We start from the raw sequence: 16,282 nt of genomic DNA, 5'->3' as shown, positions 1-16,282 counted from the left end.
AAAGAGAAAGAGAAAGAGAAAGAGAAAGAGAAAGAGAAAGAGAAAGAGAGAGACAGAGAGAGAGAGACAGAGAGAGAGAGAGAGAGAGAGACAGAGAGAGAGAGAGAGAGAGAGACAGAGAGAGAGAGAGAGAGAGAGAGAGAGAGAGAGAGAGAGAGAGAGAGAGAGAGAAGAGAGAAAGAGAGAGAGAGAGAGAGAAAGAGAGAGAGAGAGAGAGAGAGAGAGAGAGAGAGAGAGAGAGAGAGAGAGAGAGAGAGAGAGAGAGAGAGAGAGAGAGAGAAAGAGAAAGAGAGAAGAGAGAGAGAGAGAGAGAGAGAGAGAGAGAGAGAGAGAGAGAGAGAGAGAGAGAGAGAGAGAGAGGGTTTAGAAGAAAGGGGGCTCTAGGCAGTCATGCCAGGAAAAGCATGTAGAATTGAATTAGGGGAGCAAGCAGAGGAAAGCAAGAGAGGAAAGGAGGGGTGTGAGGAGGAAGAGGAGGACCATTACCATTTCAACATCAGCCGTTACATCCCCTGAGGCTGAAAAATCTGTCCAGAAAGAGAGGAAATGGTACCGGCACGGATGGAATGATGGAGGAGAGATAGGGACCGAGTCTGGGAAACCCTGCTGTACAGTGGCAGAAATACAAAAGAGGCCAATCAGAAAGAAAAAGAAAAAGAAATGTGGTGAAAGAGAGAGAGAGGGATGTAGAAAGAGAGATAGAAAAGAGGCAGGGATATATATTTAGATCTATGAGACTACACAAAGAGACCACTAGAGACCCAGCCCTCCAGCACAAGCTTTCTAGCTCCATTCGTCCAGCTTCAGCCCTCCAGCCCTCCAGTCCTTCAGCACCAAACCGCCAGCACGAGGACCAGCACTTCAGCCCTGGGCTTCCTGTCCCTGCTCCTCATCAATCTTGGCCAGCCACAATGGCCCGTGACATCGCCAAGCAGGGCAATGAGGAAGACAAACAGCCATGGGCACGCAGCCCCCCCCCTCCCCGTGCTGCATCGCCCCACTCTGCCAGGCCCAGCTCTCACCCGGCCTGGCCCATCACACCACATCCTCCCAACGCACACATCCCCAGGACAAACTTCCTGCTCCCAACCCAAACACTGGAGGAATGACAGGGGAGAGAGTGAGAGGTGCAGGGGAAAAAAGGGATGAAGGAGAAAAACTGGAGACAGAAAGCAAATGAGAGAGAGACTGCCTGGGTGGGCACAGATAGAGAGAAGTTTGGAATGGAGAGAAGGATGTATAGGGACAGAAGAGAGGTAGGCTGTCAGTCTGTGTAGTTTCTTCCTCTGACCTACTCATACTGAAAAACTCTGGATAATAATAATAATAATTTATTACATTTGTAAATCACTTTTTATTATACAAGAATACTCTCTTAAGTGCATAAAATAAAACAAAAACTTGAAAAATGGTCACAAAAATTAAATATAATATATATATATATATATATATATATATATATATATATATATATATATATATATATATATATATATATATATATATATATATATATATATATATAAAACAATTTCAAAGATTTTACTGAGTTACAGTTCATGTAAGGTAATGAATTGAAATAAATGAATTATGCCCTAATCTATGGATTTCACATGACTTGGTAGGGGCGCAGCCATGGGTGGGCCAGGCCCAGCCAATCAGAAGAAGTTTTTCCGGGCCTATCCAGTGGCGCAGTGGTCTAAGGCTGTGCCACTAGAGATCCTGGTTCGAGTCCAGTCTCTGTCGCAGCCGGCCGCGACCGGGAGACCCATGAGGTGGTGCACAATTGCCCAGCGTCATCACGTTTAGGGGAGGGTTTGGCCAGTCGTGATGTCCTTGTCCCATCGCGGTCTAGCGACTCCTGTGGTGGGCCGGACGCAGTGTATGCTGACACGGTTGTCAGGTGTCAATGTTTCCTCTGGAAACCGCTGGCTTCTGAGTTAAGTGGGCATTGTGTCAACAAGCCGTGCGGCTTGGCAGGGCCGTGTTTCAGAGGACACACGGCACTCGACCTTCGCCTCTCCCGAGACCATACGGGAGTTGCAGCGATGGGATAAGACTGTAACTACCGATTGGAAATTCAGAAGAAAAGAGGGGTAAACAAATATATATATAAATAAACAAATTAAATGACAAGTTTTTCTCACAAAATACTAATCTCCCTCTCGGACAATCCCGCAGGTGGGTTCCTGGACTGGCATGGTCTTGGTCTGCAGTTGTGAGGCCGGTTGGACATACTGCCATATTCTCTAAAACGACGTTGGATGTGGCTTATGATAGAGAAATGAACATTAAGTTCTCTGGCGCCAGCTCTGTTGGACATTCCTGCAGTCAGCATGCCAATTGCATGCTCCCTCAAAACTTGAGGCATCTGTGGTTTTGTGTTGTGTGACAAAATGGCACATTTTAGAGTGGCCTTTTATTGTCCCCAGCACAAGTTGCACCTGGGTAATGATCATGCTGTTAAATCAGTTTCTTGATATGCCACACCCCTCAGGTGGATTGATTATCTTGGAAAAGGATAAATGCTCACTAGCAGGGATGTAAACAAATTTGTGCACAAAAATTTAGAGAAATGTGCTTTTTGTACATTTTGTTTAATTCAGCTCATGAAACATGGGACAAACACTTTACATGTTGCGTTTATATTTGTTTTCAGTATACAGTGCATTCGGAAAGTATTCAGACCACTTCACTTTTGCACGTTTTGTTACGTTACAGCCTTATTCTAAAACTGATTAAATAGATTTTTTCCCTCATCAATCTACATACAGTACCCCATTAAAAAAATGTTTTTTTTTTTTTAGAAAAGACACCTAAAGACTCTCAGACCATGAGAACCAAGATTCTCTAGTCTGATGAAACCAAGATTGAACTCTTTGACCTGAATGCTAAGCGAAATGTCTGGAGGAAACCTGGCACCATCCTTATGGTGAAGCATGGTGGGGGCAGCATCATGCTGTGGGGATGTTTTTTAGCAGCAGGGACTGGGAGACTGGTCAGGGCTGAGGGAAAGATGAACAGAGCAAAGAACAGAGAGATCCTTGATGAAAACCTGCTCCAGAGCGCTCAGGACCTCAGACTGGGCCGGAGGTTCATTTTCCAACAGGACAACAATCCTAAGCACACAGCCAAGACAATTCAGGAGTGGCTTCGGGACAAGTCCGTGAATGTCCTGGAGTGGTCCAGCCAGTGCCTGGACTTGAACCCGATCAAACATCTCTGGAGAGACCTGAAAACAGCTGTGCAGCGACGCTCCCCATCCAACCTGACAGAGCTTGAGAGGATCTGCAGAGAGGAATGGGAGAAACACTCTAAATACAGGTGTGCTAAGCTTGTAGTGTCATACCCAAGATGACTCGAGGTTGTAATATCTACCAAAAGTGCTCGAAACAAAGTACTGTGACATTTCATTTTTTTATTTTTAATATATTTGCAAAAATGTCTAAATATAAATGTTTTTGCTATGTCATTATGGGGTACTGTGTGTAGATTGATGAGGGAAAAAAGAGTTTCATCCATTTTAGAATAAGGCTGTAAAGTAACAAAATTTGGAAAAACTCAAGGGGTCTAAATACTTTCCAATTACACTGTATATACAGTTGAAGTCAGAAGTTTACATACACTTAGGTTGCAGTCATTAAAACTCGTTTTTCAACCCATCCACAATTTAAAACAAATTATAGTTTTGGCAAGTCAGTTAGGATATCTACTTCGTGCATGACACAAGTAATTTTACCAACAATTGTTTACAAACAGATTATTTCACTTATAATTCACTGTATCACAATTCCAGTGGGTCAGAAGTTTACATACACTAAGCTGACTGCCTTTAAACAGCTTGGAAATATCCAGAAAATTATGTCATGGCTTTAGTCAATTGGATGTGTACCTGTGGATGTGTTTCAAGGCCTACCTTCAAACTCAGTGCCTCTTTGCTTGACATCCTGGGAAAATCTAAAGAAATCAGCCAAAAATTGTAGACCTCCACAAGTCTGGTTCATCCTTGGGGGCAATTTCCAAATACCTGAAGGTACCACGTTCATCTGTACAAACAATGGTACACAAGTATAAACACCATGGGACCACGCAGCCATCATACCGCTCAGGAAGGAGACGTGTTCTGTCTCCTAGAGATGAACGTACTTTGGTGCGAAAAGTGCAAATCAATCCCAGAACAACAGCAAAGGACCTTGTGAAGATGCTGGAGGAAACAGGTACAAAAGCATCTATATCCACAGTAAAACAAGTCCTATATCGACATAACCTGAAAGGCCGCTCAGCAAGGAAGAAGCAACTGCTCAAAAACCTCCATAAAAAGACAGACTACGGTTTGCAACTGCACATGGGGACAAAGATCATACTTTTTGGAGAAATGTCCTCTGGTCTGAGGAAACAAAAATAGAACCGTTTGGCCATAATGACCATCGTTATGTTTGGAGGAAAAGGGGGAGGCTTGCAAACTGAAGAACACCATCCCAACCACGAAGCACGGGGGTGGCAGCATCATGTTGTGGGCTTGATTTGCTGCAGGAGGGTCTGGTGCACTTCCTAAAATCGATGGCATCGTGAAGTAGGAAAATTGTGTGGATATATTGAAGCAACATCTCAAGACATCAGTCAGGAAGTTAAAGCTTGGTCGCAAATGGGTCTTCCAAATGGACAATGACCCCAAGCATACTTCCAAAGTTGTGGCAAAATGGCTTAAGGACAACAAAGTCAAGGTATTGGAGTGGCCATCACAAAGCCCTGACCTCAATCCTATAGAAAATTTGCGGGCAGAACTGAAAAAGCGTGTGCGAGCGAGGAGGCCTACAAACCTGACTCAGTTACATCAGCTCTGTCAAGAGGAATGGGCCAAAATTCACCCAATTTATTGTGGGAAGCTTGTGGAAGGCTACCTGAAACGTTTGACCCAAGTTAAACCATTTAAAGGCAATGCTACCAAATACTGATTGAGTAAACTTATTATGTAAACTTCTGACCCACTGAGAATGTGATGAAATAAATAATTCTCTCTAATATTATTCTGACATCGCTTCATTCCAGGGTTTTTCTTAAGTTGAACTATTTTCTATTTTTACTATTTTTTTTAACTCTTAATTTTTAAAGTCAATTCTTTGAGGGACAGGTATCCAATGCAGATCCACAAGGATGGGGGTGATCTGGGCATACTTTTGGGTTTTGACTAAATCCTTGCGTCACTGTTTAGATGAGCTGTAATTTGTGAATTGAATTTGCAGGCAGATACCCCAAGTACTGTGTTCCCCTAATCAATTCTGGAGAAAATGAATGAATGGATGAGCTTTTCTGTGTCAGACGTGGTGAGAGAGGGTCTTCGGCGGGAGATGTTCTTCAGGTGAAGGAATTAAGTTTTACAGACGTGAGTAATAGGGGCATTGAAGGAGAGAGTAGGGTCGAATTTCACATCCAAGTTATTAATGACTGAGGAGAGGGGAATGGTATGGCCATCAATGGCAGGGAGGACGTTAGTGATCTGCTGTGGGGTGCCTATCAGCATTGCCTCTGTCTTATTGCTGTTGAGTTGGAGGAAGATGTATTCATCAATGAGCTCTGCACTCAGAGTGGCCTAAGATATCCTTACCATCCCAAAGGCTCAATGCTAAAATAAGGATATTTGTACTCAATTATCCTATTTGTGGTCCTACTCACACACTGAGAACACACAGCCCTGTGATGTCTACTCTCCTATTCTTTCTCTCCCTCCTCTCTGCATCTGCAGCATCTAAACACCTCCACTTAACCTCAATTTTTCTGCTCCTTACCATCCCCCCAACACTTCAGCCTCCTCTCTCAATCCATCTATTCATTCATCCATTCCCATCAGAAAAAACTCCTCACTGAAATGACTCTGAGCATTAATAATGAGGAGCATTATGACCCCCCACCACACATATACACACACACACACACACACACGACCAGATGCCCCTCCACACTGCTGTTGAGGCTGCAATCTCAGGCCACTTCACCTCTGTATCAGCCATTCACCACAGATGCCATTGTTCCCCTACAGCTCTTATTTCTTTATCTACATTTTTTTCTCTCTAAATAAGAAGCATTAGAGTGGCCTTGTCATCTTTCCCCCTTTTACTCTCTTTAGCTTTGAACTTGGGAGCTTACCACCGCAACCCTCTTCAAAACCAGGCATGTCACACGCACACAACACCATTTATGATACCTCACCGCCATCTTGTTTAATGCGCTTAGAAATACGTTGAATTGGTGCTAATAGGGCAGACGCAGATGTGGTACACACACACACAAACACACGTGCACACGTACAGCGGGCAGCAGTCATTATTCTGTGTTATTATGTGGATCCAGCAGGATGAATAACAGCAACGGAAAGAGGAGGTGAACAGAGAAGAGATCTCACTCTGGGAATGACAGACATTGCGCCCCCCTCTCTCCCTTTCCAACTGCATAACAAGTGTTAGCCCAGGAGTCTAGTTCGATCAGCCACACAAAAGAAGGATATTGATCTGTGTGTGTATAATGTGTCTGTGTACGTCTGCATGTGTGGCCTACGTATCTTTGCAGCTTCCACTGTCATATGACCTATCCTGCCAACATCCACTCCTGCATAAATACATATGGCCTACACAAACCCTGTGACTCAAAGATGCTTTACTTTTGGCTCCAGGTGGGACATTTTAGACTTTCCTTGCAGATTATAGCTAACATGCACTAATTATAGCCTGTTGTCTCTCTGAGGTAAGCCAGGCTTGCATTCATAAATCATCCATTCAATCTCTTCAAGGCTTTTCGTTGGATCTGGCTTCATGGAATTGATACAAACAGTAGTGGTGTAGATCAAAACAGCTTTTCCTAACTTCCTATCATTGAAAACTCCAACAAGAATGTAATTCAAATTGACTTCAAACATGGTTTGTCTGACTGCACACATTTTTCGCAAGGTGCTGAACCACATAAAAAGTGCTCTTGAGTCTTGTCAAACCTCTGCTTCTTGAAAACAACTGGATATATTTAGGCCAGCTGACACACTTCACATGTCTAAACCAGGACATGCTAGCTGCAGAAGAGGGGGTTGCTGCCACTTCACACAATGCCAAAGCAGACCCTGTCAGTGAAGGTCCTGCCCAAGCAGATTATGCGTTATTGAGTTATTAATGAGAGGCTCTCTGTACTCTCTAACCCTTCCCCCTCTTCTCCCCTTTTCTCTTTTCTCATTACTTCACCCAACTGCCTCCCATTGAGGCTGTCTCGGAGGGGGACGAGTGGGAAGGGGAAAGGTTCTGGAGCGCGGTGGAACATTAAGAGTCTTGAGTCCCCCGGAGAACTTGAGTTCCCTTTGTGCACTTACTCAGGGTTCAGTCAGAGCCTGTGCACCTCGACCTGACGGTTTTGAGAAAATGGGGCAGGAGGGAGGTGTGTGGTGGGGAGGAGGTGGGGATGTAGAGAGAGCTTGGATGCTGCATTCTCCACCACTGCCTCTTCACATAAGTGTGTTCTTGGGGTGTGACGTGACACTCTATAGCTGCTGTTGTGGTTGCTCTGTGCTGTTATCTGATGCGGCATCATATGGAACGACATTTTGTCAAATTGCAGTGGCACTTTTGAGGAAAACAACAAATCACTTGGAACAGCATGGAATAGGAAAACTGTTTTTCAAGAGCAAAATTCCTAGAATACACAGTTATGTATTCTGACAGTACACAATAATATCTAAAACAAACTCCTACTTTTGCTGCATGAATCTGCCTGTGTACAAAAATGTTGTGTAAAAGCATACAAAGTACTTGGATTGTAACCATAACAAAATAGATTTATTCAATAGTGTTACCAAACAAAATGTCTCAGAGTGATGCTGTAAATAGCCTGTTACACAACTTCAAGTGTTGTGCATAACAGCATGTTAGATTGTGAAAGAAGAAACAGTTACTTTGACAATTGCCTTTTAAACATAATGAGTTCTTAAATAATAAGACCCTTCTAATAATATCAAACACAAGTAGCAGCAGAATAAGGTAGTACTAGTAAACGTTTAATTATGGGCTACCTTCAAGAATAATACTTTGCTTTATTTTTGTTGAAAAGTTTAACAATAATAAATAAATACAAATCAAATAAATGTATGTGCTGTGTAAGGTACCATTATTGCTCTCTTTGTGTGTGTGTGTGTTTTCTTCCACATCTGCCCTCCCTCAGATCCATGTTGGTGGCGAGGCCCGGCTGCAAGCGTGTGGGGGGGAGTTCGTTGGGACCTAGGGCGAGAGTGCAGTAGAGTAGGAGAGGAGAGAAGAAGGGAAGGAATAGGAGAGATAGACATGGACGACTCGGACACAGTGTCTGGTGGAGATTCCAGCTGAGCAAACAAAAACACCCAGAAACACCACAAACTTGAAGGTGTGGAAAAATGTGTGGGTATGGTAAAAGGTCAGATCCCCACCGTTACTAATTCAATTTCACAAACTGTAAGATAACACCGGGTACAACATAGTAGCGGCTACAGACGCGTTCTTCCTCAAATGGAATGAGAGTGTAATCAGCATCTGGCGCGTTCTTGTTTCGTTACGCATTCGCACATCTTTGGACACTGAAAAGAACTAACTAACTCGAATGAATGTAACTTCATGGAAGTTATACAGTCGACAATCGATTCTGCATGTAGGCTACAGCTCGTTGTTTTGACACTGCAGTCCCCTCGTGCGGCTCTGTACAGCGCGGCAGCCAGCAGAGCCTTGTAACCGTGGTGGGCTTTTCAAGCCGTGGTCTGCACTACTCTGCTAAAGACATTAGTGCTACAATTCTAGGAGAACCGGGAGTCGCATAGACAGCGCTCACTTCTCTAAATAAACATTAGTCTTAAAAAGTTTGGCCCCTCGACCCCATCATGATCGCATTTCACTCTGGATAGTAAACTATATTTTTATCGCGAGGTTTTCCCCTTCTTTCCGAAAACAACCTCACATTCGAAAATATATTACGTGTCAACTTAAACAAAGTTGATTTTTCACCTTTCTTGGGGAGATACTGTACTTGATGTATTTTCTCTGCAAAATATAAAATGCAGCACAGACTTGTGTTTTGTTATACTGATTGTAATATATATTGGAAGAATATACCTAAAAATAAAAATAAAAAACGTTTTATTTAGTGTACCAAAATATACCACATGTTCCTTAGTCGAGTAAACCTAATTTGAGAGGCTATTCATATTGTCCACCTTAATATTCTTCAAATTGAAACAGAACACATACACAAATAAATAAATGTTAATACAAATAATATATAACACCCATATAAGTCTAGACTGTGTAAACTGCAGGGAATAAATCAAGTAGTGTTATGCAACAACTGGAAGAACATTGAGGAGTGCACATGCGCGTGATTTAAAGGGGTAGACATTTTGGGGAAAAGTTGATCAACACATTATTAAGTGCACATTTTCGTGTTCAAATGTTTTGGTGTAGTGTCAGAATTAATTTAGAAATGTTCCATTGTGCGAAAAAAATATATATATGTTTGGAGAGCTCGAAGATCAAGTCTTAAGAATTACCAGCTAGAAAGTAAATTTGCATCATAAAAAAATGATGATTTAATATTCTCTATGGGCAATTATTGGACATTAAATTACAACTAGCCTATATGTATGATTAGGCTTATACTCCGTGCGTAACAGGCCTATATTTTGTGCGTAATAGGTTAACAAATAGGCCACAGCAGTTATGGGAAAACTAGGCCTGCAACAGTTAACCTCAAGGCTAATAAACGAAGAAGGAAGGCCTCATTGCCCCTCATAATATAGAGGTTAACTAATTTGCAGTTCTAAGAGTTTGGTATGTTTTGCTCTTGCCTAGGCCCTATACATTCAGATTTCGGAAGCCTTTTCATTCCAACTCATAAGACGCGCCTTTTTCCAGCTTCCATTGATTCTAGTTTGTTCCATTCAGACCCTCATCGAAGTGCCAAGGGACGTGTAGCCTATCAACATCCCCGCATAAAATGGACCTATTGGGTTACTCTACTAACGTATGTTTTTGTCTACTTCCGATAGTAGTATCAGTGTGTTCGAGAACGGCCAACAGCTGTGCCTCTCTATCAAAGCAATACCTGGAAGGTCACAACACTCGCCCTCTCAAGTCCCGGGCGCTGCTCCAATAAGCCAACAACAACTCGAAGAAACGTCCCACTCCAAAAGAAAGACAGGGGTGGCTAGGTTGTCATGGAAATAATAATCATATTAAAGAAGTATACATCACACCCCTCACCCTGAGCTATCCCATGTCTTACCCCTCACCCCGCGCGTGCTCTCTGAGAGGGACGGGACAAGGAGCTGTGCATCGAGACGTGCACGTGAACGGCGGGCTGGATCACCTGTTATCATAGTCTGGTAATCGGTACAGTTTAATATCCACTATAATTAATCCCCCTGTGTTCTCTGTGTGTGGGATGCCAAACCAGCAGCAGGTGTCCGTCAGTGTTTCACACTGTGTCAAAAGTCGATGAGGCGAGCGCTTCCAAAGTTAATATTTTGCTTCCAGAGATGAGGGGAGTTCACTGTCTTTGCTTTATTTACACATTCTAAATTAATTAAGCAGAGGATTCCTCTGTCCGCTGTAAAAACACGGAGGGGGCGATGTGGAGCAGAGAAGGGAGGCCCTGATTTATTGTAGCAGTAGGCCCTCGGCTCCTCTCCTCCAGGCTTCGAGGTGCCTGGGGACCCCAGCCAACGCATTCCTGCACTATGTGGGCGCAGAGGACCTCTCATCTGCCTGCCTCTTTCACAGCCTAACAGCTCACAGTCTACAAAGGCCAAAGTTAAATAGTTTGAAAACTAAAGTGTTTTGCAGGCTAGGTAGGCCTATATCAGCAGCAAAGGAAACACCTCAATAGAATCTTTACAACTATCGTTGACTGTAGCTCAGCATTCAACACCATAGTACCCTCCAAGATCATCATTAAGCTCTGGGCCCTGAGTCTGAACCCTGCCCTGTGCATCTGGGTCCTGGACTTCCTGACAGGCCACCCCACGGTGATGAAGGTGAAAACAACACTTCCACTTCGCTGATCCCCAACAAAGGGGCCCCACAAGGGTGCGTGCTCAGCCCTGTTCACCCATGACTGTGTGGCCACATATGCCTGCAACTCAATCATCAAGTTTGCAGATGACACAACAGTAGTAAGCCTTATTACCAACAATGACGAGACAGCCGACAAGGAGGAGGTGAGGACCCTGGCGGAAAGATGCCAGGAAAATAACCTCTCCCTCAACTTCAACAAAAAATGAAGGAGCTGATCATGGACTTCAGGAAACAGCAGAGGGAGCAGCCCCCTATCTACATCGATGGGGCCACAGTAGAGAACTGGAAAAAGTTTCAAGTTCCTCGACTTTCACATCACTGAAGATCTGAAATGGTCCACCCACACAGACCGTGTGGCGAAGAAGGCAAAACAGCCCATCTTAAACCTCAGGAGGCTGAAGAAATTTGGCTTGGCCCCTAAGACCCTCAGAAACTTTTACAAATGCACAATTGAGAGCATTCTGTTGGGATGTATCACCGTCTGGTACGGCAACAGCACTGCCAGCAGCCGCAGGGCTCTCCAGAGGGTGGTGCAGTCTGCCCAACACGTCACCAGGGTCACCCTGCCTGCCCTCCAGGACACCTATAGCACCCAATGTCACAGGAAGGCCAAAAATATAATCAATGACATCAACCACCTGAGCCATGGCCTGTTCACCCTGCTATCATCCAGAAGGCGAGGTCAGTACAGGTGCATCAAAGCTGGGACCGAGACACTGAAAAACTGCTTCTATCTCAAGGCCATCAGACTGTTAAATAGCCATCACTAGCCGGCTACCACCAGGCTACTTACAGGCTGCTGCCCTATATACATAGACATGGAATCACTGGTCATTTTAATCCTGTTTAAATACAGCTTTTACTCATCTCATATATATATATATATATATATATATATATATATATATATATATATATACTGTCGTATATTCTACTGTATTTTAGACAATGCCACCCCGACATTGCTCATATTAATCTTTCTATATTTCTTTATTAAATGATTTTACTTTTAGATTTGTCTATTATTGTGACTTGTTAGATACTATTGCACTGTTGGAGCTAGGAAAACAAACATTTCGCTACACCCGCTATAACATCTGCTAGATATGTGTATGTGACCAATAAAACATTTGATGTGATCAAAACAATGGTTCTCATTCATTTTCTATATTTTATTCTCCTATATTTTACGTTGTTGGTTTATTCCATTCTGGGATTTCATTTTTTCCACTGCGTCAATAGCCTACTGCAATGCGGATTTTAATGGAACAAGCCTTGGATGACATCTGCATCGACCATATTGCAATAATAAACTTGCATTGAAAATTGTATACATGGCTAAACACACACTTTGTAACCCCAATTTGAAATAGAGTCCATGAAAAAGTAAAGCAGGGCTGTCTGGCCTCGCGCTGCAGATAGTTCATATACAGACGCTAATGTTAAGACAAAGCTGAACAGGAACTTTTTTCATAAAGACTTTAACCAAAGCCATGATAATATGATAAGTGTTTTTGATAAAGCAATACCAATACACTGCCTCTCTCTGTTACTAGGAATTCCCCCCTCCCCCCACAAAAAAACATAGCCCAGTTGACCACAGAAAAATGTTATAGTAAAGATGCTTGCCTATGATACATTTCAAGACATTAAAATAAATGTAGACCTTGTTCAAGCAAAGGATATTATCGATGTAGGCTTACATGACAAAATAATAAGATTACATTTGGACATTATAACTATTAGGACTACATGCAACTGCCTGCATATCGATTTATTTTACACGTGCTCAATTTATTATTAAACCAACAACAATTCTAACGTTATGAATATAATAATAAGAATGATGATACTTTTGTTTATGTTTGGCCGTTTTATTATATGTTTTATCCATAGCTTATGGAAATTCGGCTACAGCCTATAATATTGCTGTTTTTGTAACATAATATAGAGGTTAACATTTGGAACAAGTGCATGGCAATCCATCCCCTATACCCGTTCTGAATATTCACGATTCTGTCCCTATTATGGTGCATCATTTCCGTGTAGGTAGTCCTACAGAGAGACGTGTTCTCTAGAATATTTTATTACAATATAAGGTTCAAAGAAAAAACGACTAACATTAGCCTACATTTTATTTTCCAAACTGGGCGTTGTGTCAAATATTAGCTGCCTTGATATCCATTTTCTCTCTCTCCAGGCATTACTGGAGAGAGACACATCTTGATGCCCCTAATTAAAAAATCATTAGTGTCCTTTACAGCACAACTAGCAGTGGCAAATTGATTGGTGGTGTAATTAGCATGTGAGCGAGAGTGGGATATGGATGGTTTAAGCACAACGATTTCGTGTAATCCCCTGCACGCCAAGGAAAGGCGAGGCTGCAATATTTTGTAGCAAGGTGACCCGGGCAAAAAGTATATGTGGTGTTGGGTAAAGTCATAGCCCATCGGTCTCCCCAAACAAAATATGTTTAAGACATTCAATGACACAAATAAAAATCGATAATCTAGTCTAATTTGCCATAATCAACACCCATATCAAACATTGGAGGACACTGGTTGGCCTATTTATCCTGTTCCTATCTGAATAGGAGCACGACCTATCGTCTGCACACTTCGACGAAAGACACTGGTGAGGTGCCATAGTGAGAAAAACATTCCAATCAAAAGCAAATCCTTGTCAAAGATTAGGCTACATTTATTTTATTCAGAAAGGCGATGAGTGGGTCTAGTCATCATGTTTTAAATATACTCAAAGCATGTAACTCATTTTAGTGAGCCAAGACGCAAGACTGTAATTGTAGGACAGACGACTGTCGAAGAGACATATAAAGAAACACATTCTGTCCGGAGACTGTGGGTGGTCCTCGTGTGACAACTACACCGCATGTAGAACAAACGAAAGCAGAAGTAACATGCTATTAAGATGATAAGCAATTGTCTTGCATATAATTGGATTAAAGGACGTCTGTGTGATTTGTGACCTGTGCAAGACGTATTATTAGTAATCCAATTTTTATTGTGGGTCACCGTAAAGAAGGAGATGAGACACCATTTCGGTACACCATCTTTTCCAATGATAAGTGCTCTCTGGATGATAGATAGCAGCCTTTGTTGCACGAGGCTATCGACGGTGGTGCATGCAATTGATCCCGGTGTTAGTTAGCCTATAGTGAATATTTTACTCAAAACTATATGAATATATTATTCAATACATTTACTAACATATTCAATATGCCATCGGGTGAATAGGAGGCGCAGCCCTGTAGTTATCTACGTTTGACAGAGGTAGCCTATATGTGCCGATATAAAATAACAATCTTACCCTGTCAGCAAATGATTCGACCTCCCTTTTACCATTTGAATCGTAATCAAATTATTCGACCTTCCTTTTACCATTTTAATCGTAATCAAATTATTCGACCTTCCTTTTATCATTTTAATCATAATCAAATGATTCGACCTTCCTTTTACCATTTGAATCGTAATCAAATGAACTCCTCCCCACCATAATTAAGGTACAGGCGTGACGGTTTAGTGATATGTGTCTTTAGGTATTTGTCATAACTGCCATTTTGTCTCCTGCTACTCCAATGCACAAAATAAATGCAGGGCATATAATTAACCTCTTATTCATTAATTTATGAATAATGCATTCAATATTGAACAAAAATATTGCAAGCATTACTTGCAAGACAGTTGTGCTGTAAGTCGCTCTTAAGTCATGTGTTTTCATTTTCAATAAAACAAACAGTATCGTCATGTCGATTGTTTTTATCTGTTCTGATTTCACTGTTTCACTTCTTAGCATTATTAGGGGAATACTTATTCACTTCTTAGCATTATTAGGGGAATACTTATTCACTTCTTAGCATTATTAGGGGAATACTTATTCACTTCTTAGCATTATTAGGGGAATACTTATTCACTTCTTAGCATTATTAGGGGAATACTTATTCACTTCTTAGCATTATTAGGGGAATACTTATTCACTTCTTAGCATTATTATGGGAATAATTATTCACTTCTTAGCATTATTAGGGGGATAATTATTCACTTCTTAGCATTATTATGGGAATAATTATTCACTTCATAGCATTATTATGGGAATAATTATTCACTTCTTAGCATTAGTAGGGGAATAATTATTCACTTCTTAGCATTAGTAGGGGAATAATTATTGCACATAGCCTCTGCATGAAGGGCTTACATAGACCAAGTGCATCGGCAATGTATAGAGAATTAAGTGAATTAATTGACAGCCTAATTTCACAGGCAGGAAAGTTCCAATGAAGGGCCTTTCGATTTTTTTTCACAATGTGTAAAGGGAGCTTTCCCTGTATAGGCCTACTGTACGTCAAATCAAATCAGATTTGGTTTAGTTTATTTCTTAAAGTTGCACCATCACAGAAACCGAAATTAAGGAAGATAATATAAAAGGTATAGGCTACTCTGAGGGCTTTTAACACCAACAAAATAAATGCATGAGACTTCATAAAAGTAAAACCATCATGTTTGCGTTCTCTTCAAAGGCTTTGGGTGAGCTGAAGGGGAGAGTGGAACAGAGGAGTCAGCCCTCCCACCCTTTATCCTTAATAATCAGCTGTCAAAAACACCACACCAAGTCATTTAACCATTTGCACACAGATCTGGTAAATAAAATAAGCTTTTACACCCCCCTCTGCCTCGGAACATGTGCTTAGTCAACGGCAAAATGAAATCATCGGTCTGTTTTCTACACCGGGATGAGTCCCGCTGGCTCCTTTGTATCTGTCCACAGACAACACAGATGAAATGAAAGCGGAGAGCCGCGCGCCTTTTGAGAAGATCGCTTTTCAGAGGCAAATGTGTGTGGCTTGTCTCGGAGGGGACCACTAGCTGCAGGGCGCATTTATGCCCAGGGGCCTCATTTATAGCCCTTGCGTACATTTCACACTACACATCTAAGTCATGTAGGCCTACAAAAATATTGAGATGTATAAACTTGGTTCACGCCATTACATACCATGTTTCCAGTTATAAATCCGACCTGTTGCAAAATTGTGCATGAAAACTCCACCTGGAAAATGTCCTCCATTAACCTTTAATGGTGACAATAACGCCCTTCATTTGGTATATCATTTGGAAATATTTGATAGGCCATGGCAGTTTAAAAAATAAATAGCAACGGTAATTTTGATCACAGTTCTGTAGTGACTGTCCAGCACATTC

The sequence above is a fragment of the Oncorhynchus tshawytscha genome, linkage group LG05 (genome assembly GCF_018296145.1).
Source record: "Oncorhynchus tshawytscha isolate Ot180627B linkage group LG05, Otsh_v2.0, whole genome shotgun sequence".
NCBI classification, from domain to species: Eukaryota; Metazoa; Chordata; class Actinopteri; order Salmoniformes; family Salmonidae; genus Oncorhynchus; species Oncorhynchus tshawytscha.
The sequence above is the reverse complement of the archived record's forward strand: the minus strand, read 5'-3'. Positions refer to the sequence as shown.